The following is a 23405-nucleotide window of genomic DNA, read 5'->3' as shown; positions in this document are numbered from 1 at the left end:
TCACCTACTTCCCGCAGAACATGGAACAGCATCTTCTCGACTCGGAACAAGGATACAAAGCCCTTACCATTTTTGCACAGAAACTCTGTGCTAGAAGGCGAGCACTTATAGCAAACCACCATGCACAGCACCCAGAAACTGATGATGAATCCCAAAACTAGGACTAGAGAAAACCGGAATACACAAGAAAACTGTACCAAATAACCAACAACCACGAACATGACCATTATTTAGCCTTGTTCACGAGGGAACTGACAACCAGGTAGACCTAGGTCTGAACCAGAGACAAACTGACACAGGACGTGATATGAACTGGCTACAAATTATTTGCACTGGACCACTAACTGGATGACTAAACCAAATGACCAACGCACGAACTAAGAAAATGATATCACCAGGACCCAATGCTGCATCCTCATAACATGCACAATAGGCGACCTGAACAGGTTACATGACCAACCATAGGACGACACTGCTCATGTATGACCCTGCGACTGGGATTTGACTCCTACATTGAAAAAGATCACCAAAGAAGATGCGGTTCAGGTCGCATGGACCCCCACGTACTCACAACTGTCAATGCCTGATGGCGATCTCTACCGGGCTCCGTTGCCTGGTACCTTTACTTCCTTTCCCCTGGTGGGGAGAAGGAGACAGTCTTGTCTCCTCTCTACCCCTGCCAACCCTGATTCTTCTCCTGGTGGGGCTTGGGCCTGCCTCACTGAAAATCCTGGGGTCGCCTTCTCTATCGTCCCCATACTTCTGTCTTGATGACTTTTGAATTTTGATGCCAGAGTTGTAAGAAAGATACTAATATTTGTATTAGCAAAGGAAGCAAAGCTTATCTCTCAGCAGCAGAGTGGAATATATGTCATAGCATCTTTGCAGTTTATGAAATCAAGGATTGTCGCAGTCTTTAATACAATCGGCTTAATTATTACTACTGCATTATTAATTTATTTAATTTTTTTGCTTCTACTGGACATACAAGTTTAAACTTGCTTTTAATTTTATGATTTAAATTTTATTCAGAAATGGCTGTGTATTAATGACGCTATTGAACTTAATATATACATAGTCTAAATTTGCTGGCAGCTTGAGGCTTTAGCCCTAAATGCATCTTAGGGAAAATAATGTTTAACTAATCTGGCTAGCAATTTGGCACAGTTACTCTTTCGAGCTGGATGTAGGGACCAGTTCGTTTGAGTAACTGTGTCGAAATATTTACACTGTTCAATTAAACATCTTTTCGACATTCAAACTTTTTTATTCTGATTTTAAGAACGATATTGACTCTGTCCCTCAGGAGAAACTATCCTGTTAGATGGAACGTGTTCTGATCACTGGTAAGATGCTAAGATGGATCGTCGATGGCTGCAGACCATGGGGACAGAGGGTTGTGATTGATGGTCACTCTTCAGATTGGTCTAATGTTTGAAGAGGGATCCCGAAGAATCGATTTGGGAACACTGGTGATGTTTCTGATTTTCATAAACGACATCGACAAAGGGGTAGAGGGAGTATATCAAATTTTCAGATGATTTAAAATTAAGCACATCGGGAAAGTGGTTAATTTTATCAGCGCCAAGCGCTTTTCAGTTTTACGGATAGTCAAAAAAATGACAGCTAGGTTTTAAGGCAGAAAAATGGGGGAATTGGGGGAACGACAACTTTCATTAGGCGAATAACAACTCAAAAATAAATTGTGTATTATACTTGGTGGGGTTCAATTGTAAACTGTGGAGGATGGAATATTTGGGAATTAGGATTTGGGCAGACATGACTCCGAGCAGGCGAACTTCATGTCTTTCTTTAAGTCTCTACGGTGAAGGACTTCATGGATAGAGAGGAGGGGAACTGTGGGCTAGGAAGGACTCTTGTCTTCTATCCACGATTTATCGGACAATAGTAGATGTAGGGAGGTCCTAATCCTACTATGTGTAAGGCAATTGTCACCACACATGGAATACTCCGTCCAGCTGTGGAAACAGAGGACACTCTACGTAATTTACATGGTAACAGGTGTAGACTGGACTCTATAAAGTTTACTTTTGCTCAGGGATTTGTAAATTACTGGATTAAGTTATCTCCTGTGTAACTGTCCAGTCCGGCTGAGGAGGGAAACCCAGGCTAAGGTAATCTGACGGTCTAGTTGCTGTTGCGATTATAAACCGTATAACAAGAAAGAGATGATGGATGATGTCCACTGAGCTTATGTAGACTTCTGTACAAATATAAATGGGATGACTGTTGGTTACAATGTAATAATTTGTCGGAATTATTGGGATTTATCACGGGATTGAGAACCAATTGGTGGATGAGTGGCGTTGGATGAAATCTTCTGAGTAATCTGTAAACAATATCTGTAGATATTGTTGTGCGCTAAACCGATTACTTGTCAAAAAATAAACGTACTCCTGCTCATTTCTACCATTTTGGCTGTAGATTGTTATATCCAATTCACTTGTGTAGAAGTCTAATGAATCTCTCTTCTGAGACATACAAAATCAGCTCAGGTGAGCATGCCAGCACGTCCGGCCTCATTAAACGTTGAACACAGTCCAGTTGAAAATTTCTTCATCTGTTACCTGAGCAACCTCAAGAGACAATTGAAGACAGGACATTGTACGGTTTTCTCTTCTCTTAGACGGGCATAGCTATACCAGAAGATGTTTCAGGTGGAGCAACGTCCAATATTTCTCCACCTCGAAGAATCATGAAATATTTATGAAAATCATTTTGTTCTGTTCTTTTTGTCGAGCAGTATGGTTTCACTGGGTGGATATTGTTAGTACAAATGATATTCACTTCCCCCGTTTACAGTTCCCCAAAAGGAAGAAAAAATATATTTAAAATAAAAAAGAAATATTAATTGTTCATCTGAAATATATAAATTGGAAATACTTCAAATATTTTATTTAAATCCAGATATGGCCGACTTTATGACGTCATCGATAGTTTACAATACTTTATAAATTGTAGTTTAATAAGAATCTTAAATATCTTTATATATAATATACATTTATAAAAATAAAGTACGGAACATTCTTATTTAGTTTATTAGTAATCTTGAAAAATTCTTAAGAAAACATTCATCTTGTTCACAAGCCATTCATGATTTTAAATAACTGCCATAGATAAAAATTAAGAACAATGGAACAGCTGTGGAAGATATAGAGTATCCATCTTATAACTCTCTTAAATTCCATGTGAAAGCCATGAACCATGTTCGATGGAGTGGTGTCCTTTAGATTCAATGGCAGCAAATTCCATCAGCGCAGACCTACATCGCCAAGGAGTTGGCTGTTGGCTTCCAATTCGACTCCTAAAGGCGTTCCACATGTTTTCCATGGGATTTAAATCTCGTGCTGACCGAAGTAGTCGTTGAATATCTGCAGATTGAAGATTTTACCATTTGGTCTCTAAGTGCAGTGGCGTTGTTATACGTGGAAAGAAATATTTGTACCAACCGAACCCCCGAAAAGATGCACATACGATTTGAGGATCTGTTCTCTCTACTTCTGCAGTTACTGTACCTCTGTGAGAACATGAAGAGGAGAGTCGGCGGTGTTCATTTTTCCGCCCCTCACGAGAACATCACCTCCACTATAAGTGACCCTTCCTCCGATGTTGGAGGGATGTTACCGTGTTCCTCGTTGTCTCCAGATGACATTAGGTCTTGAATCTGTTTGTAGGCTAAAATGGGACCCATCAGAGAACAGAATTGTATCACATTTGTCAGAGATCGAAGTAAGCTGTTCGTGGCACGAGTTTTCACGAGCTCTGCAATAATTTGGGGTTGATGATATACAAAGCACAGCATCCCTTCCGTGTAGTCCGCTTGAAGTGTTTCACCTGTGGACACAGCAACCTCAACAGACAGTTCATGTTAGGACATCGTAGGGTTCCGTGTTCAACGTCCAACATTGCTCCATCTCAAAGAATCACCTGAACGACTGTGATTTGCCATCCTCAGTACTGAAGATGTGGCTATTCCACTGAGAAAACCAAAAATGTGGTCGCATAACCTTGTTTCTCTAGGCATGATTAATTTGCATAATATGCGGTTCTGCAAGGTCGCAGATCGATTTATATTGGATACTGCGATTAAAATATTTATGAAAATCAATTTGTTCTGTTAATTTTGTCGAGCACTGTATTTTCATGGGCTGGATATTGTTATTCACCTCCCCACCCCCTTTACAGTTCCCCAAAAGAAAATAATTATATTTAAAAGAAGAAGGAAATATTAATTCTTCATCCGAAATGTATAAATTGGAAATTCTTAAAAATATTTTATTTTTATCGGATATGGCCGACCTGATGACGTCATCAGTGGTCTACAATACTTTATAAATTGTAATTTTATAGGAGTTTTAAAGACTTGTATATACAATATACATTTATAAATATGAGTAACGAAATATTTTATTTAATTTATTAATATACTAAAATAGTTCTTATAAAATCATTAATTATTTTAAATAACTCCGACAGGTAGAAATTAATAAGAAAGTTTAATCAGTAATATGCACGTTTCCTTTCCTTTATAGTTATTTTGTCTGCGCCTGATTTGATATTAATGAGGAAGGAATCTGATTGGCTGATGCAGAGATGAGTCGGTCACGTGATTTAATTTAAAAAATATTTCTTTCTTTCGGGTGCCAATGTACACTGACCTGCCTTAAATATCCGAACACCTCAATATACACACGACATTTATCATCCAATTCATCCCAGGGAATCTCTAAGATTGAGGCCTGCGCTGCGAGGGGGCCCCAGTCCACCACAGCAAGCAGTACATTTTGAGGGTATACGAAAATGATCAAACAGACTGGAAGTTGAGCAACATGCACAAGGGATGGTCGATATGGTACGTGTTTCAAATGGAATTCTGATACGAAGGCACATCCCAGGAGAAGTTCTTCAAACAAATGTGCCTCCTGATTTTCAATCATTTTAATTTTCTCTTAGGCAATCAAGGGCGTGAGTAATCATACCTTAATTTTTCGAAATATTCCTCACACCATACAACCGCCTCCACCGACCTGCAGTTTTGATGCTATGCACGATGGATGAAGAGTTGTTGACGCTAAATCGGTACACGACCATCCACGGTGTGGAGTAAACAACGTGACTCATCCGACCAGCACACCTTCTTCCAATCTTCTAATGTCCAACTTGCACGCTCTTTGCACCAAGCGAGTCTTTTACGCCGATGAGCCTTGGAGGAATTTATAACCGTGAAAATTTCGGGGCGAACCCTGGGGTAGCCTTGCCATCCAAGGAGAGCCCAAAAAAAAAAAAAGAAATTTTTATTGTAAAGGAGATAATGGGAAGATAATGGAGAACTGAGGGAGGTCGTAGTTGAAACATCCGATTTGAAAGAGGAGACAGTAAGAGAACCCCTGGTTCAGGATTCTCATCCTGTTCCGGAGGGTGGGAGTTGAAGGTGGGTAGTGGGATGAGCCACCAGGCGAAAGGGGGTAGGGGCCATCCAGGGGGAAAAGAGATTCAACCACACAAGGTGGTAGGAATAAATGAACATAGGGAAAGAGATCCCTATGGCAGAGCGTTCTTTTTTGCAGCTCTGTCCCACACTGGCGTGGAGATTACGCAAATGAAATGGCCAGTGTCAGCATACCAAGCTATGAGACATGAATATGTCACACAGTTCCTGGAGATTCGACGGTGGTGTAGGCCTGCAGCGAAGAACCCTTTCCGGCTCATCCCAAAGACGTTCAATAAGATTGAGATCCGTGGACTGAGAGGGCCAATGCAGCAAAGAAAAGTCATTGTCATGTTCCTGTAATCATTCCATAGTGATTCGGGCTTTGTGCACCGGTGAATTATCCTGCTGGAAGTAACCATCTGACTGAGGATAAACTGTCACACCAACGGATGCACTTGGTCAGCAACGATGTTTAAGTACGATGTGGCATTCAGACGTGAATCTATGGATATCAATGGACCCAACGTGTGCCAAGAAAACATTGCCCACACCATAACACTGCCCCCAAACCTTACACAGTATTCGGCAGACACGGAGGGTCCTTAGATTCATGTTGTTTTTGCCAAACTCTGAGCCTTCCATCAACATGATGCACCAGGAACTTCGACTCGTCAGACCAAACAACTGTTTTCCAATCTTCGATAGCTCAGTGCTGGTGTTGGTGTACCCACAGGAGGCGTGCTCTCTTGTTCTTCATTGATACAAAAATACGCGATGTGGCCGACGGCTGTTGTAGCCCATTCGCGACAAAGTCGTCCGTTGCGATATTTTGATCTGCGCACCAAAGTTGCATTCTGACGTGATGTGCGACATTGTGGCCCCTCTGTTTGCTTGCACAATTCTACCCATCCTCCTCTTACCTCTCTCATCCAGATTTCACGAGCTAATCTTCGTATTAGCTCGTGAAACTCATTTTGGTGATGTAATGACGCTAATAAGATAGTTTTCGAAAGAGTAGTGCTATGTCAGGGCAACTCGTTGTGAAGGTGCTGATTGTTTTCATGCGAGCATTACTGAAAAAATAATAAAAATAATAATACTAATATTAATAATAAAATAATAAAAAATAAAATAATCTACGAATATTTTATTTTATTTATTTTATTAAGCGGAAAACTTTTCAAAATTGAAAAAAAAAAAAAAATTGTATATATATATATATATATATATACTTTGATTATTGTTTATATGTATTATTTTCTCGCGTAAGAAACTTCCCGTGTAGAACGTTTTCCCACATAAAAGGTTCGTGATAGATAAAAAGACAGTGTATTACTGTATTATAATGACGTTTTCTCACTTAATACATTTTTTGATATTAATTATTTTTAATATAAAAAAATATTAATAAACAATTGGAAACCGAACAAGTTATTGCCAAGCATCATTTTAGCTGGTAGTAAACCACTGAAATGATGAAATGGCCTCGTTTTTTACGTCTCATTTTGTAAATGGCTTCACACCGAGTTGCCCTGATATTGCACTACCTCCAACAAGCAACGCTTCACCACTGAGAAGACTAATGTTACTTATTCTCGGCAGATATCGCCATCCAGGGGTGGTGGTGGTGGTGGTATCCACCGAGAATCCACTGTCATTGTTTATTCTAGGTAGTTCAATATCGGGGCAAATCAGGAGCTCACATCTGGTGAGTATAGGCTTGGTACAACTGGGGTACTGAGATAGATATCATCATTCTTCTCTTTCTTGGTGATTGCTCGAATTATGACGAAATTAGAAATATATATATATTTTTTTTTCTGTTAGTTGGTGGCGCATCAGCTTCTGTGGCCATAATTCACCTTCCAAAGTTTTCGCATTTTACTCTGATCCAAGCCCGAGGCGGGATTCGAACCGGCGACCTTTGGGTTGTGAGTCAGGCATTTTATCCACCTGGCTAGCCCGGTCGGCATTACAAATATGAGAATATCACTAAAACGATGCCTCCTACTTCGGTGATTTACTACTAACTAAAATTATGTCACACACTAACTTGTTCGATTAGTCAGTTTTCCATAATTTGATGCTTTCGGCCTTAAAGCGTTTTTAGTATAAAATTTGGATATAATGGAAGTGACATGTTGCAATTGTTTTCATGATATCCATAATTGGATAGGTAGACCACGTGAAGACCACCATTTGCCGTTAAGTTCTGATTTTTCTGAACAGTCCTCAATTACTTGGTGGATTGTTCTCTGTTTTATTCTAATTGTGACCTTTTAAGTACGTTCAAACTCCAAGGGAACTCATCTTTCCAACTTGGCTCATTGCCAAGTTGGAAAGATCAGTTGGAAAGTTGGAAAGATAAATTCTGAAACAGTACTTAAAAATCATCTTTAATTTGTTTCATTTTCGTTTGTGAAGTTAATATTTCATACCGTTAACGTCATGTTTCCATGTGAGAAGTTCTGCTGTAATAATGTTGGTTGGAAATGCAAACTTGCAAGAGATTTCAAGCGATTTCAACGCAAGTTTATAAACCACAACTTTATTTTAAATCGGTTATGAAAAATTACAAATTCTCAAAATTAATTTATAAAATCTTCATTTATTATTAATAATTATTAAAGAATTCATAAAATATTTTAAAATTTCGTAGAAATATCTGGAAAATTTAATTGATTTATATTCCACACCACTAAATGTTTTGTATTTTTTCATGAACTGAAGTATGCTTGCAATGGATACTTGCTTTGCCATCTTCAGCGTTCAAAAGTGTGGAAAAAAAATTGAAAGAGCGTGATCATAAAATTGTTCTTTCAGGATTGTAACAAAAATGTGAAGGATTAGGAGTTTAAAATCAGCCTTCTTTCAGGATGTGCAGTTCAGTGGGACAATAAGCATAAAATGGCTTAGGTGTCTCATTCACAGAGCGCTCCTATTCTCAACGAGTTGCCTCGGTATTGCATTCCTACAAGTTCCAAAACAGAAAGGATATTTTGAATAGTTTTAGCATTTTCTGTGCAGTGTTCACCAGCCCAACAGGATCATTAAAATTTAAACGAGTTTTTAAAATATACAATTTTTTAATATTTCTTATAAAACATTCATTTATTATTAATTCTGAAATATTTTGAAGTTATATTTCTATTATTATGAAAAATCTGATATTATATTTGAAATTATAAATGAAAATAATTAGTTAATGAAAATAGTTAAGGCTTTGCCTTAACTATTAATAAATATCTTTTTTTTTATATTTCTATGTCATTAACTTAACATACCATCGCGAAAAATGGTTATAAATGTGAAATTGTTTTTCGTGATGGACTAGGAGAGTTGGAAAAAGAAGCCTTCATATAAAGAGACCAAAGCAGTCTCTGTATTATTCATATTATACGCTCAATATCTCCTATATTCTTTGCAATATAGGAGATATTGAGCTTATAATAGCTCTTATTACACTAAATTGCTTTCCTTATATATTTGACTTCGTATTACGCTTCTCCCTCTCCGTTTCAAAATTACAGCAATATATATATTCGTGTTTTTATTTCGTTCACTCATTCGTTTATTATGACTCAGCATTTGTAAATCAATTATCTGTATGCATTTGTTCATTCATATTTATTAATTTTATTAATAAAAGAATATAAGTAATCTCTCTCTCACTCACTCATTTTGGTAAAATTATCCTCTCTCTCTCTTACGTATGCAGCTTGCATAACTTTTCGCGATGTGCTCAAATATTAATTCCCGGCGACGTACTGGGTGTAATTCCTTCTGGGTGATTCCATGTCAAGTGGCCTAATTTTGAAGATGGTTCCTGCTCCACCATCTCTTTAATTTTGTTGAAACTTGGAGTAGATGTTTAAACAGGTTTCCAAAGAAGCTGAGCAAAAATTCAGTTCAAAAAATAGTATGCTTGAGGCACCAGCACCTTTTCTGTGGAAGTCACTGTGTTACGCGGAGCAAATCACAAAAAAAATTCAAAGTTTTAAGTGTTACTGTTGCGCAACATTGAGAGGTGCTGCTCTGAAACTCGGTATACCTAGTTAACTTTTGGCAGAGAATGCAAAACATTTGGTTTCCAGGCCCAAAAACCATCACATTTTTTAAAATTCGGTCTAAAAATGGCACCAAAAATTTGTCGCGATAAATTTAAGCAATACTTTTGAAAGTCATAATTTGAAATAAAAACCCTTGGTACCTTCTTCTTTGGGCATTCCATTTAACATCTGCATGAATTCAGAGTAATAAATATACCACTTTGCTGGCGCTGTTAGTCTTGACTTGATTTTTTATGGATAATACTAATAATTTAAAAGGTTTGAGGGAGCTGAAGAACCAGGCTATGTTTTTTCATTAAAATGAAAAAAGAAGGTCTCATAGTGTTAGGGTCAGGCGACCCTGTGGTTTCCCACATCTGCACCATATACACTGTGCAGAAATAAACAGTGCCACTGTAAATGCCAGAAACGTGTCGTGTGCTAAATGGGCAGTATTGTGTTGGGTTCGGCTGGATGTCCTGGCATTTGGCCACAGGGCCCCTGGTGGGACCGACCCCACGTTGCTCGAAAACACAACTAGAAGGTAGCCAAGTTGCCCATAATTCTCTGGCTAGTCTCTGTCAGGGTCGCCTCAGCTTCAAAAAGGGAAAAGGAAAAGAAAGGGAAAAAAAAAACGGCTTATACTACGCCACCCACAAAAAAAAAATAAATAAAATAAATAAAAATAATAATAATAATAAATAAATGAAAAAAAATTATAATAAAATGATTAACAATAATAATAAAATAAATAAAATAAAATAATCATAAGAATAAAATTAAAAAAAAAAAAAAATATATATACAGTATATCCCAATCTAAGTCAGGGACAATGTAGACCAAAAACATTGTTCATCCAATTTTTTGGAACCAATAGCATATCAAAATACATACATAGTTATATTACCATACACAGATGACGCCAAACTTATTGCACACTATATATACATTTACCAATATGGCAGCCCTAGCAGATCACCAAGGCAACCATGAACAACAATGTGCTTCCAATATTTTGGAACCAAAAGTATATCAAAACACATACATAATTATATAACCATACACAGATGATCCCAAACTTATTTCGCAGTATATATGCACTTACCAAGATGGCAACCCTAGTAAGTTACCAAGGCAACCTAGAAAACAAATACCATTTCTTTTTTTTTTTTTTACATATGTATCCCCAGTATAGCTATGACATCATAACATGGCAGCCTACAGCTTAAGAAAATATTTCCCTCCAAATTTTCGTGCCAATGATTTTTATTGGCTAGTAGGTCGGGGAAGACAAGATGGCAGTACAAAAGAACAACAAGCTAATATGTCTGTACAGGCAGAGCCAAATATTTCCATTTTTTCTTAGGCTGGCTATTGACACAAATACTGAATGAAAAAGGTGTCCCAGTGTCACCATCAGCCTCCCTTTCCTGTCCAGAATAACAATACTATATTTAGAAGGTCTTATTCTCCCCCTGATAGGGGAACGAATGAACTAACTTTTTTGGATCTGCACCATCGTTTATGTCGCCATTTATATGATATAAGTGGTGACATCTATCCACAGAGTTGAGAAATACTTACAATTTAAATTTTATACATGTTTATAATTTTTAAATTTTCTTTATAATTGGCGACAGCAGATATCAGAGCATTTATAATATTTAAAAATTTCGCAAATTTGGAAATTTCCTTTATTTTATAGAGGTTTATGTAATGTTATTTGGTAAATTTTGATTTTTTAAATTTTACATCGTCCAATTTCAGGCTCTAGACTCTCCCAGAAATAAAAATCAATTTTGTCTGAGTTTTAATTTTTTATCAGATGAAAATAACCGGCGACATCTACTGGAAGAGATTAGAACATTTATAATATTTAAAATTGAATAATTTTCTTTTAATTTTCAAACAGTTTGAAAAATTCATAAAATTATTACATAAAAAAGTAATAATTTTATGAATTTTAATTTTTTGAATGTTATATTGTCAAAATACACTCTAGAGTCTAGACTCTTCCAGAAAAGAAAACAATTGCGTCTGTTTTACCCTTCATCAGGTTTACATATGTGGCGACATCTGTCGACAAAAACGAGAAACAATTTTAAATTTTCTTTTTTAATTTTTAAGTAAGATAACATCAAAGTCCAGATTCTCCCAGAAATAATAATCAGTTTCGTATGAATTTTAACTTATACTTACATCGGGTTTTTTTTAAACTTATATCATTGAAGAATTTTGAGATCGTATGAATGGATAAGTTTATTGGAAATTTTTACGGCCTTTTTAATTTATTAACGTATTAAAATGTGTTTGATGATGACGAATAGGTTTAACTGTCAAGTTCATTAGCTTATTTTTAAATTTGGCTAGTGATTTTTAGTGTAGTGGAATAATATGGTTCAATTGTGATAAATGGGTGGCTTGAACCAGCAAAGCAACGAGCACAAAATAGTGGGAATGCTGTGGCTCGGAGGAGAATTGAAAGGGGCGATGTTCCTACAAATTGCAGCCTAACAAAATGTGCAACTTGTGCAATGTTCGCCGATTTATCTGGTATGTGGAATTTAATTGAAGACGTTGCTTTCGTAAGGTTGACTATGTGGTCTCAGACAGTTTTTAAATTCCATGCAGTGGGACCAGGTGATGATGTTATCATCAGTTGGTCCCACAAACTGAAGAGTTACTTTGGATCTACACTCAAACATGACGATTTCTTTAGGGGAAGGGATGCCAGAAGTTTATTAAACTTCAATGGGGAGCTAAGTTATTTTGTGATATCTGAAAGAAAGTGGAAGAGGAACTGTTGAAGCTGAACATAAAAAGGGCACATGGGGGTGAATGAGATCTATCCAATCATATTAAGAGAGGTGACAAAGGAGATGAGCAAACCTTTAACCATGATTATGAGAGCATCCTTGGATTCAATGGTGGCCCCTATGCACTGGACATATGTGAATGTGTCCCAAATTCATAAAGGGAGATGAAAAGGAGATTGAGAAATTAATGGCCTATTAGCTTAACATCCACAGAAAATAATGGAGTGACTGGTTAAAGAAGTAATGCAGGAAAATCTGAAGAGGAATGCAATTATACTGCAACCACAGCATGGATTTGTTAAGGGGCGGTCTTATCTAGACAATGATAGGTTACTAGGGTGCAGCGAACAAGGAACTGGATGCAAAAAAAAATTATTTTGATATCATATACTTGGATTTCATGAAAGCTTTTGATACTGTTGCACATAAAAGACTGCTGTGTAAACTGGAGAAATGTGCATTAAGGAAAATATACTGCTATGGATGGCTAAGTGGAAGAAGATGGAGAGTGGATTAATATTATCAGTGGAGTTCACAGTTTGTGACGGGCTCATTTTTGTTTTCAATATTTATTAATGATATTGATGTAGGTATATCAGGCTTAATGTCAAAATTTGCAGATGACACAAAGGTTGTCAGGGTGTTTAAAGACAGTAATCAGGGTGAATTACTGCAACAATATCTAGGAAAATTGGATCAATGGGCTGGGAAATGGCAGTTGAAGTTTAAAATTGACAAATTCAAGGTACTGCGTGAATAGCAGTTATCCCAGAGTAATTTATCAACTGTGTAATACTACACTCAGGACAGTGAAAAATGAAGATGTGGTGGTAATTGTGCAGTCATATATGAAATTCTCCCGAGCACTGGAAGTTCAGAGAAGGCCAAACTGGTGCAGGGAACAAAAGCTCTTACCTACAAGACTTAAATTCTATAAATTGCAGTGCCTGGAGACTAGGCATCTGTGAGGTGATCTGATTATGGTGCTTAAGGCGTTGAATAAATTGAATAAGCTGAATGAGAATTGCTGAGACTACACACACATGATGGGGCATATAAATTCAAGTTGAGGAAGGATGGTAGCAGGATAGATGTGCAGAAGTTTGCATTCAGCCAGTGGGTGGTAGATTATTGGAAAAGGGCTTCCATCTTTTGTTGTGAAATTGGATGGTTTTAATAAATTCGAGGAAGAACTAGATAAAGTGTGAAGTATGTAGGGGTTTTTGGCTGATACTATATAATCTTGCTCTCTTGTGTCATTTGCCACTACTACTGTCAAATGTACATAGGTGGCGACATCTTTGACCAAAACGAGTAAAGTTTTAATTTTTAAAACAAAACAATGCATTGGTTTCTAATTTTATAAAATTTTATTTTATTTCATTAAAGACTCTTCTAGAAAGAAAAGTACACTTCTGAGTTTTAACTTTTGCAATCGTCAAGGACCTGATCCAAGTGTCAGAAGAGGAACTTGATCTGCCACCAGGTTCCTGTGATCAGCAAGATATAATGGTAACTGATTATCGAAGTAATAAAAAGAAAATCCATATTTCATTTGTTCTAAATAATAAAATACAACATTTACTGTGATAAGGTTAGTAAAAGTACAATCTCTGCGGTGACCAGGATTCAAAGCTGGGTTATTGCAGCCACAACGCAATGTCCTAACCACTATACGATCACGGCCTGGGGGAAAGCTTCCCTACAGATCTATTTAATCTGATACTAAATGGAGCAAAAGCCAAAACTTTTTTCACAATCTGTTCTGTGGGTATTTTTATAAACAACAGTATCCCGCTCCAAGATTTTGAGTGTTCTGTATAATTCCATAGTTTTTGTAGGATCTGGGTTCGAAGCAGCAGAATGTTAGGCGCACAATTTATGATTTACAAGTGGCAGGGTTGACTGTACAGTTTCTGTTTATTTATACATTTATTATTTTTTTATCAACACACACTTTTGAATATTGAACTCTGAGTTTTCTTAATAATGATACACTGCCCTTCCATTAATATCTGGACACCTACAAATATTAAGATAACGTTCAGCATTTTTTTTTTTTTTAGCATTAGTAGAGGCATTTGATGCAAGAAAGCAAGCTTATGCAGCATCAGCCAAAAAAAAAAAAAAAAAAACCACTTCCACTTCACCCCTCTGTTCGTTCAAAATACCTGTCCAGCTGAGCCTTAAACTTATTTAGGCTATCAACCTCCACCACAAGGGATGGCAGTCTGTTCCACCAACCAACCACCCGCTGGCTAAAGGCAAATTTCCGCACGTCTATCCTACATCTGTCTTTCCTCAATTTGAATTTATGCCCTCTCAGGTGATTTTTCTGAGCTAGAGAAGAATCCCATCAGCATTGAGCATGCTTAAACCATTCAAGGCTTTATACACCTCTATCAGATCACCTCGCTGGTGCCTAGTCTCCAGACACTGTAATTTGCAAAACTTAAGCCTTTCTTCGTAAGAGCACCCCTTTGTTCCATTCACTAATCTTGTTGCCCTTCTCTGTACTCGTTCCAGCAGCTCTACATCCTTCTTGAAATGAGGCCTCCAGACCTGTATACAGTACTCTAGGTGTGGCCTGACCATTGCCTTATACAATGGAATAATCACCTCCTTATCCCTGCTGGAAAAATTCCTGTATATCATTGACAATACTCCATGAGCTATTCTTGCAGCCCGTCTGCACTGCTCAGAGAACTTCATATCTGCCTGCACAATCACCCCCAAGTCCCTTTCATTCTCTACCACTGTCAGTGTAGTACCACAGAGTTGATACGTTGCTCTGGGGTTGCTGTTTCCCATGTGTAGTACTTTACATTTGTCAATGTTAAACTTCATTTGCCACCTCTCAGCCCATCTGCTCAACCTTTCCAGATCCTTTTGCAGCAGCATAGTGTCAGTAGTGTCCTTGACAACCCCGCCAACCTTTGTATCACCTGCAAACTTGGACATTAAGCTTGATATACCATCATCAATATCATTTATAAATACAGAAAACAATAATGGACCCAACACTGAGCCCTGAGGGACTCCACTAATAACATTAGTCCACGATGAGCAGTGTCCATTGATTACCACTCTCTGTCTTCTCCCCCTCAACCACCCCTTTATCCATAGCAGCAATTTGCCTCCAATGTCACACTGCTCTAATTTGTGTAGCAGTCTTCCATGTGCAACAGTATCAAAAGCCTTTCTAAGATCCAAGTATATAATATCAAAGTTATTCCCTGCATCCAGTTCTTTTGTGACTGCATCATAGTATCCAATCAAGTTGGTCAGGCAAGACTTCCCCTTAACAAAACCATGCTGTGTCTGAGCTATAACTGAAGACTTGTCTAAATGATCCTGCAGTGCTTCTTTAACCAGTGCCTCCATTAATTTTCCCGGAACAGAAGTTAAGCTCACAGGTCTATAATTACTTGTGTCAGCCTTTGATCCTCCTTTGTGAATTGGGGTCACATTTGCACATTTCCAGTCCATGGGTACCTCCCCTGAGTCCAAGGAAGCTCTCATAATTATGGCTAAGGGTTTGCTTACTTCCTTTGCTGCCTCCTTTAATATAACTGGATAGATCCCATCCACCCGGTGCCTTTCTTGTGTTTATCTTCAACAGTTTCTCCTCCACTTTACTCCCAGTTATTTCAAGATTCTGTAGCTTACTGCTAGAGTTGAATACACCTCTGGCATTCCCCTTGCTGAATAACTCCTCATGTGTGAATGTCGATGCAAAATATTCATTTAGTTTGTTAGCTACCCGAGCAGGATCATCAACAGTTGACCCATCAATATCAAGTGGACCAATCTGATTCATCCCCTTCCTTCTAGAGTTTACATAAGTAAAGAACTCTTTGCTGTTTTTCTTTGCAACCCTTGCCAAGGATTTCTTGTAATCTGCCTTCGCCTGCCTAACCTCCTTTGTAACTTGGTTGCATATCAACTTGTATCTATCATAGGCTTCTGTGTCATGTGTTAATTTGTAAGAATCCCATGCATTTTTCTTCTCTGCCATATGCCTCATTAGTTCATCTGACATCCATTTTGGCCTAAACCTTGAACAATATTTCTTAGTTGGTATGTAAAGCCTAGTAGCTTCCAAGATAAGTTCTTTGAATGCTTCCCATGTTGAATTTGCTGTTGGTAACATCATCAGTTGGTCTCACTGTATAGAATTTAAATACTGTCTCAGTCCATCGTAGTCGCCTTTACGGAAGCAATAACCCTTCCCTTTACCCATAATGGTAGTTACCTCTTTGAGTAAATCCCACTTCAGCACACTGTGATCACTGCCACCTAGTGGTTCATTTATCTGCAGATTCTTAATGCATGAAGAATCACTGCTGATAATCAAATCAAGAGTATTACTCCCTCTAGTTGCCTCCCGAACATGCTGATGTAGAAAACAATCATCCAATAAATCCACAAAAGCCCTGCTAGTGTGTGAGTAACCAGCCCCCAAATTCCAGTCAATATCTGGGAAATTAAAATCTCCCATTATAAGACTCTCTGATTTACTGGCCCACTTTATTTCCCTGTACAGTTCCTTATTATACTCATCAGAGTCATTAGGCCTATAGCACACTCCTGCTCTCAATTTTGATCTCCCAATGCTTATGTCACACCAAACTGACTCAACACTGCACTGTCCAGCGATGTCGACTGGCTTCACTTCCTTGGTTTTTATGTGTTTCTTAACTAATAGCACAACCCCTCCCCCCTTCCTATCCTGTCTATCCTTTCTGTAGACGTTGTACTCCCCAAATTGCAGTTCTGCATCCCTTATATCCGTGTGACACCACGTCTCTGATATCCCAACAATATCTGCCTTTGATGTTTTGAGCAATACCTCAAATTCATCAAATTTATTTACTAAACTCCTAGCATTGGTGTACACGCAAGTATACCTGCACCTGTTTCTATTCTTAGCTACCCTAACACAACCCATGTGTTTACTTGTACCGCAGTGGCTCCCAGCAGTCTCTGAAATATCATGCATCTTGTTTTTCAGGCTTCTGCTCATTCCAATAGAAGCAGTGCAAGAATCTCTTTCACCTCTGCCAGTGGCTACTGTCAATCTATTGGTGTTTGTCTCCCCCCAAGCTAGCAGTTTTCCGACCCACCTAACACTGCCTCGATAGCATCAGCAAATATTCTTGCACCCTTTCTATTTAAGTGTATCCCATCCCTGTAGAAGCAATCTCTCCTGTTAACAAGTACAGTCCAGGCTGAAAAAAATTCTACCCCTTGAGCCTTGCACAATCTTTCCAGGGCCGAATTGATCGACAAGGCTCTCATCATATACTCCCTCCTATCGTGTCTGGGCAGAATTGCAGACACTTTCAAATCAACCCTAATTCTCGGCTTTTGTTCAACAGTGACCTGTACTTGTTAAGTAATTCTGCCGGTCTCCTACTCTTAATATTATTAGTGCCAACTAGAGGAAAACTAGCAATGTCTTCTGCGGTCGATTTGCTGGACGGAAAACTCGAGTTTCTGGGAGGAAAAAACATGCTACCCTTACCTGAGACCGACTAACTCAGCCACTTTGTGAAAAAGACACATAAAAATTCCTCGCGTCATTGACGGGATTCGATCTTGTGCCTTTTTGTCCACAAGATTATGTTGAACCCACAGATTCAACTTGCTCACATGACTGTTTTAGAAAGGAATCCACTTGTTTACCCAATTAACAGAGTCTACTAGGCTTTTCATACCAGCTAAGAAATGCAGTTCAAGGGTTAGGCACAAATAGATGTCAGATGAACTACGAGACTCGTGTCAGACAATAAAATTGTGGGCGATGCATATAAATTATCAGGAGACACAGATGCGTGTGGTAGATACAAGCTGGCCTGTAATCAAATCACAAAGGAGGTTAGGCAGGCGAAAGCAGATTAGGAGAAATGTTTGGAAAAGGAAGCAAAGACTTCTTTGCTCATGCAAACGCCAGCATGAATGCGATGAATCAAATTTGTCACCTCGATATCGATGGGTTCACTGTCGATGATCCTGCTCAGATAGCTGATAATCTGAATCAGTATTTTGCATCTGAATTCACACATGAGGAACTCTTCAGGGAAGGGGATGCTGGAAGTTTTTCAAACGCCAATAGAGAGCCAAATGAAATGATTTTTTAATTAGTGAGACGAAAGTGGAATATAAATTGTTCGAGTTAAACGTAAGAAAAGCACCTGCGGTGAATGGCATCTATCTAATTATATTAAGAGAGACAGCGAAAGTGGTAAGAAAACCCTTATCCATAATTATGAGAGCTTCCTTAGACTCAGAGCAAATGTATCCCCAGTTCATAAAGGGCGATCAAAAGGCGGAGTGAGTGAGTAATTACACATCTGTTAGCTTAACGTCTGTTCTAGAAAAAATAATGGAATCACTGATTAAAGTAATAATGCAATACCTGTCCTCTGGACAGGCATGCAATTATATTGCAATCAAAGCATGGATTTGTTGAGGAGGAGCCTTCTTTGACCAATTTTATTGGATACTACGATGTGGTCACAAAGGAAATGGATGCAAAACATAAAAAAAAAAACATAATTTTGATATCATATACTTGGATTTAGGGAAAGCTTTTAACACTGTTGCACATGAAACACTGCTGTACAGATTGGAGCGGAATGGCATTAAGGGAAAGTTGCTGCGATGTATAAAAGGAATGGTTGAGTGGGAGGAAACAGAGAGTACTAATGAATGGACATTGTACTTCGTTGACTAATGTTACTTTTTGAGCACCATCCCCACCAGGGTTCATTAATCACAGTACACTACTAAATAGGATCTATAAACGTTAGTCAGATGGGCTAAGAAGTGAAAACTGAAGTTTCACATTGATGAATGCAAAGCGTTGCATATGGGTAGCAGGAACCCACCCACGAGTGACGTACCAACTGTCTGGTACTACAATCGGGCCAGTGGAGAATGGAAAAGACCTGTGGGTAATTGTGCCTTCAAATATGAAGTTGTCCGAGAAACAGCCAGGAGAGCTCATGGGGGTTTTGTCAATGATATACAGGAAATTTGATAGCAAAGTCAATGTGATTATCCCATTGTACAAGGCAATGATGAAGCCACACGTTGAGTACTGCGTACAGCTCTGAAGGACTCGTTTTAGGAAGGATGTAGAGCTGCTGGAACGAGTACAGAGAAGGGAAACGAGATTGGTGACGGGAACAAAGGGGTGCTCTTACCAAGAAAGGCTTAAGTTCTGAAAATTGCAGCGCCTGGAGAGTAAGCACCTGCGAAGTGATCTGATTGAGGTGTATAAAGCCCTGAATGGTTTGAACATGCTTAATCCTGATGGGATTCTTCCTCTTCCTCACACCACACACATGAGGAGAAACAAATTGAAACTGGAGAAGGATGGTTTTAGAATATCTGTGTGGAAATTTTCGTTTAGTCACTGTGTGAGCGATTGCTGAAACAAACTTCCATCTGATGTTGTGGAAGTTGATAGTTTTAAGAAATTCAGTGAAGAAATAGAGAAACTATTGGAGGGAATGAAGAAGTGAAGCAGGAGCTGTCATTTTTTTGTTGTTGTTTTCTGGGTGATGCTGTATAAGCTTTCTGTCGTGTATCTAATGCTAAAGTGTGATAGATCAAGCGATTTTCACATTCCAGCTTCAGGGTATTGCCAGTGGCCGACTAATGAAAAATCGGGCCCTAGGCTTGCTACCTTTCAGAAATTGCGATGGAGGACACAGTTGAATGGTTAAAAAAGGTCTTCTATTACTAAATATAAAAGTACAGGTCTTGTATTATGTTGAAAGCTATAAAGAGTCCTCTGCCTATTAAAATTTGTACTTTAAGTTCACTAAAAATTGTTCGAACACTCGTTATGTTTACGCATAGAAAATAAAACAGAAAAGATAGAACAGAGAATAACTGCGGACTGCAGCTGAACAGCCTGTGCCGTCTTTATACTAAAAGAAGGGATATTCATCAGCTACGTCAGTTTTATTTACATTCCTTTTGTCTATGACTGTCTTAATGCAAAAGTTTGTTTTCTTTTGGCCAGGGCGTGTACTTGCATTCATGAAATTATCAGCAAATACTTAAATCTCTCTAAAAGCTTCTATTAGTTTAGATTATCGATGCTAAAACTTTACTTCAAGACAATCTACTTAATCCACCGATAGTGCTGCTATCTATAATACATAATGGGAATAACGCCTACATACTGTATTAAGTACAATATACGTTAAGTGTGGTTTTCTTATAGCTGAGAAGAGAGGTGGAATAGGCCCCAGCCATATTTAATTTTGGGGCTCCTTTAGTATCCCTTTAATTTTTTATCACTACTTGAGAGAGAAAATATTTTCACTAAAAATGAGGGCCCTGGCCGGTTTGGCTGTAGCATTAACAGAAAAAGGCGAATTCCATCATTTCCTGCAGGACTTAGAAGATTAAAATTGTCTTAAGATGTACTTATGGATGAATAAAGTAGAATTTAATTTCCAATGTAATTAATTAAGGATGACATACAAGGGCAAAATACGCAATTTCGAAAGTCAGTCAGCAGTAAGGAAAAATTAGTTGTATGTTTAAGGAAAGTTGAAATACTGTAAGTTTAATTTGGAATAAGGATTTATTCGGTCACAATACAAAACAAAATTTTTTAAAATTAAATTTAATAACAAAAACAACTTCACACGCTAAAAACTGAACTTGTTAGAAATTGTAATACTGTTGGTCTATTTTCCTCATCTGGCCATCTTTGATCATCTATGTGACTGGACATTTTTCTATTATCATTTCCTCTATTTTTTTCTGTCAGCATGACAGAACGCTCACGCCGTATGAAATTTTCTGCTCGAACAGAAAACTGTGAACTTGTGGAGATGTGAATCAGCCTCGAAGGCCAACACATTATCTTGCGACTACAGCCATTAACAACAGTTTGTCTCCAAGTAATAAACAAAACGGGAAATATAGCTCGCTCTCTCTCTCTCTCTCTCTCTCTCTCCCATACATTTGACGTTTGACTTGTTTCCATGTAACCTCACATGAGGTGACAATAGTGTGATTCCACCCTAAGCCACTTTGCTGACTGCCCGAGTTAACAACTTGAGTTAATGGCTTGTTTTGTATACTAATCCTACATTTCTAGAATTATCTTTATGAGAAAACAGCTTCTTTAAATGCCCCTAAAATAATCTTACTGATCCCCAGTGGCTTTATTAGTTATTAAAGATCCCTCAAAGTTGCCCAAAGATCCCCAGGGGCGCTACTGACCACTTTGGGAATCCCTGCTCTATAGACTACTAATACAAATACCATTAATGACACAAGGAATGCTGTCTGTGGCTGAGTTAGTAAAAAGTAAATATGTTCTCTGTTAAAAGTACATATCATGTTCCCCATTAAATTACTCAGAAATAATAAGAATGGGTAATGTATGTGTGTAACTATATAAATTGTGCTGCCCCTTGTGGGCAGCACAATTTATATAGTTACACACATACAATTTATATAGTTACACCACTGGAAAAGAGCTGAATTCTAATCCCATCAATGACTAAAGGAATCTTTATGGGCCTTTTATACACTTGGTTGAGTTAGTGTCAGGTAAGATTTGCATGGTTTTCTCTCCTGGAAGCTTGGGTTTTTTGTGCAGCTAACTGGAAATTGACCACAGAACATGGAAATTACACATATAGCGCAATATGCCTAAAGTTGATGCTCTTAAAACCCACAACAAGAGACTTGTGAATGCGTTCAATCTGATAGGATTTCCATTTATATGCATTACTAATGCAAATAAGAAATTTTCAAAACAAATAACTGGAATCTATCCAATAACCCCTTGATGGAAGCTTGGAAATGACAGCAGCCAGGGCCATCTTTTCATTTAGACAGTTTAGCCACGGTTCCTAAGGCCTATGAAAAAAGCAAGAACCTGAAAAAAAATTCAAATAGAATTATAATGAGATTATTTAAATAGAAAACTTAGATTTCTAAGAGTTTTTTCTTTGGCTTTTTCTGTTAATAAAATCATTAACAACATCAAAATTCGTATTGCCAGTACAATATAATATACATAATATGCAAAATTAGTTTAATTATTTTGCATGAAACACAACAAAATCTCACCAAAGTAATCATTCCTGAATGTAAACTATAGTTTTGGAATGATTAAATTATTATAAAGATAGAATATAATTTGAACAAAATATTCACTATGAATATCTAGAAGGAATTTATTAATGACTACTGTATATTAAACTCTCATAATGAATGAGTGCACTGTCCTCCCTACATTGACTGGAAAAAGACTGGGTTCAAATCCCATCAATGATGCAAAGAACTCTAATGGGCTTTTTTCATTCAGTGGTTGAGTTAGCCGATTTCAGACATGGACAGCAAGGTCCCCTACCTGGAAGCTCAGGATTTTTAATCCAGAGAAACAGCCAAACCCACCAGGGAATAGATGCAATTCAAGACACAATATACATGGGTAAATTAGGTTGTTCCGAGGTGGCCCTAATGTGACATGATTTTTTGTGTGTTGACAAAAACTGCAGGGGTGAAAGGAAAGGCCTTCCATCTACTTTATAAGTGTGCTTTTATCCCTGTTCTTTGCTATGCCTCTGGAGCCTTTGGATTCCAATTTTAACTCTACTGAGTTAAAAATAGAACCCCAGGCTCCACTTAAAAATGTAATTATAAGATCTGTGCAGAACCATCTTCAATGATGCTCTACAATTTAAAGCAAGGAGCCAATTGATTTAATAGTGACAAAAAAGACTGAATACTCAACTTTAAGAAAATAATTCACTTGAATATTGAGCATGGGGACTTTGCATTGAGCAAATGATACATGATGCAGAAAAAAAAACTTATACAGAATCAGCCAAAAAAAAATCCATTTCACCTGTCCATCCCATCCCTTTCAACAGTTTATCTAGTTCTTCGTTGAATCTATTCAAACTATCAACTTACACAACAACAGATGGAAGCAGCTTGTTCCAGCAATCAGTCACCCACCCACTGGCTGTAGGCAAACTTCTGCATTCTTCAACGTTACCTCTAATAAATATAGTACTGTGTTTTGCTTTTTCTGCTGAT

The sequence above is a fragment of the Mastigoproctus giganteus genome, chromosome 4 (genome assembly GCF_048544385.1).
Source record: "Mastigoproctus giganteus isolate SK-2022 chromosome 4, ASM4854438v1, whole genome shotgun sequence".
NCBI lineage: Eukaryota > Metazoa > Arthropoda > Arachnida > Uropygi > Thelyphonidae > Mastigoproctus > Mastigoproctus giganteus.
Note: the sequence above shows the minus strand (reverse complement) of the source record.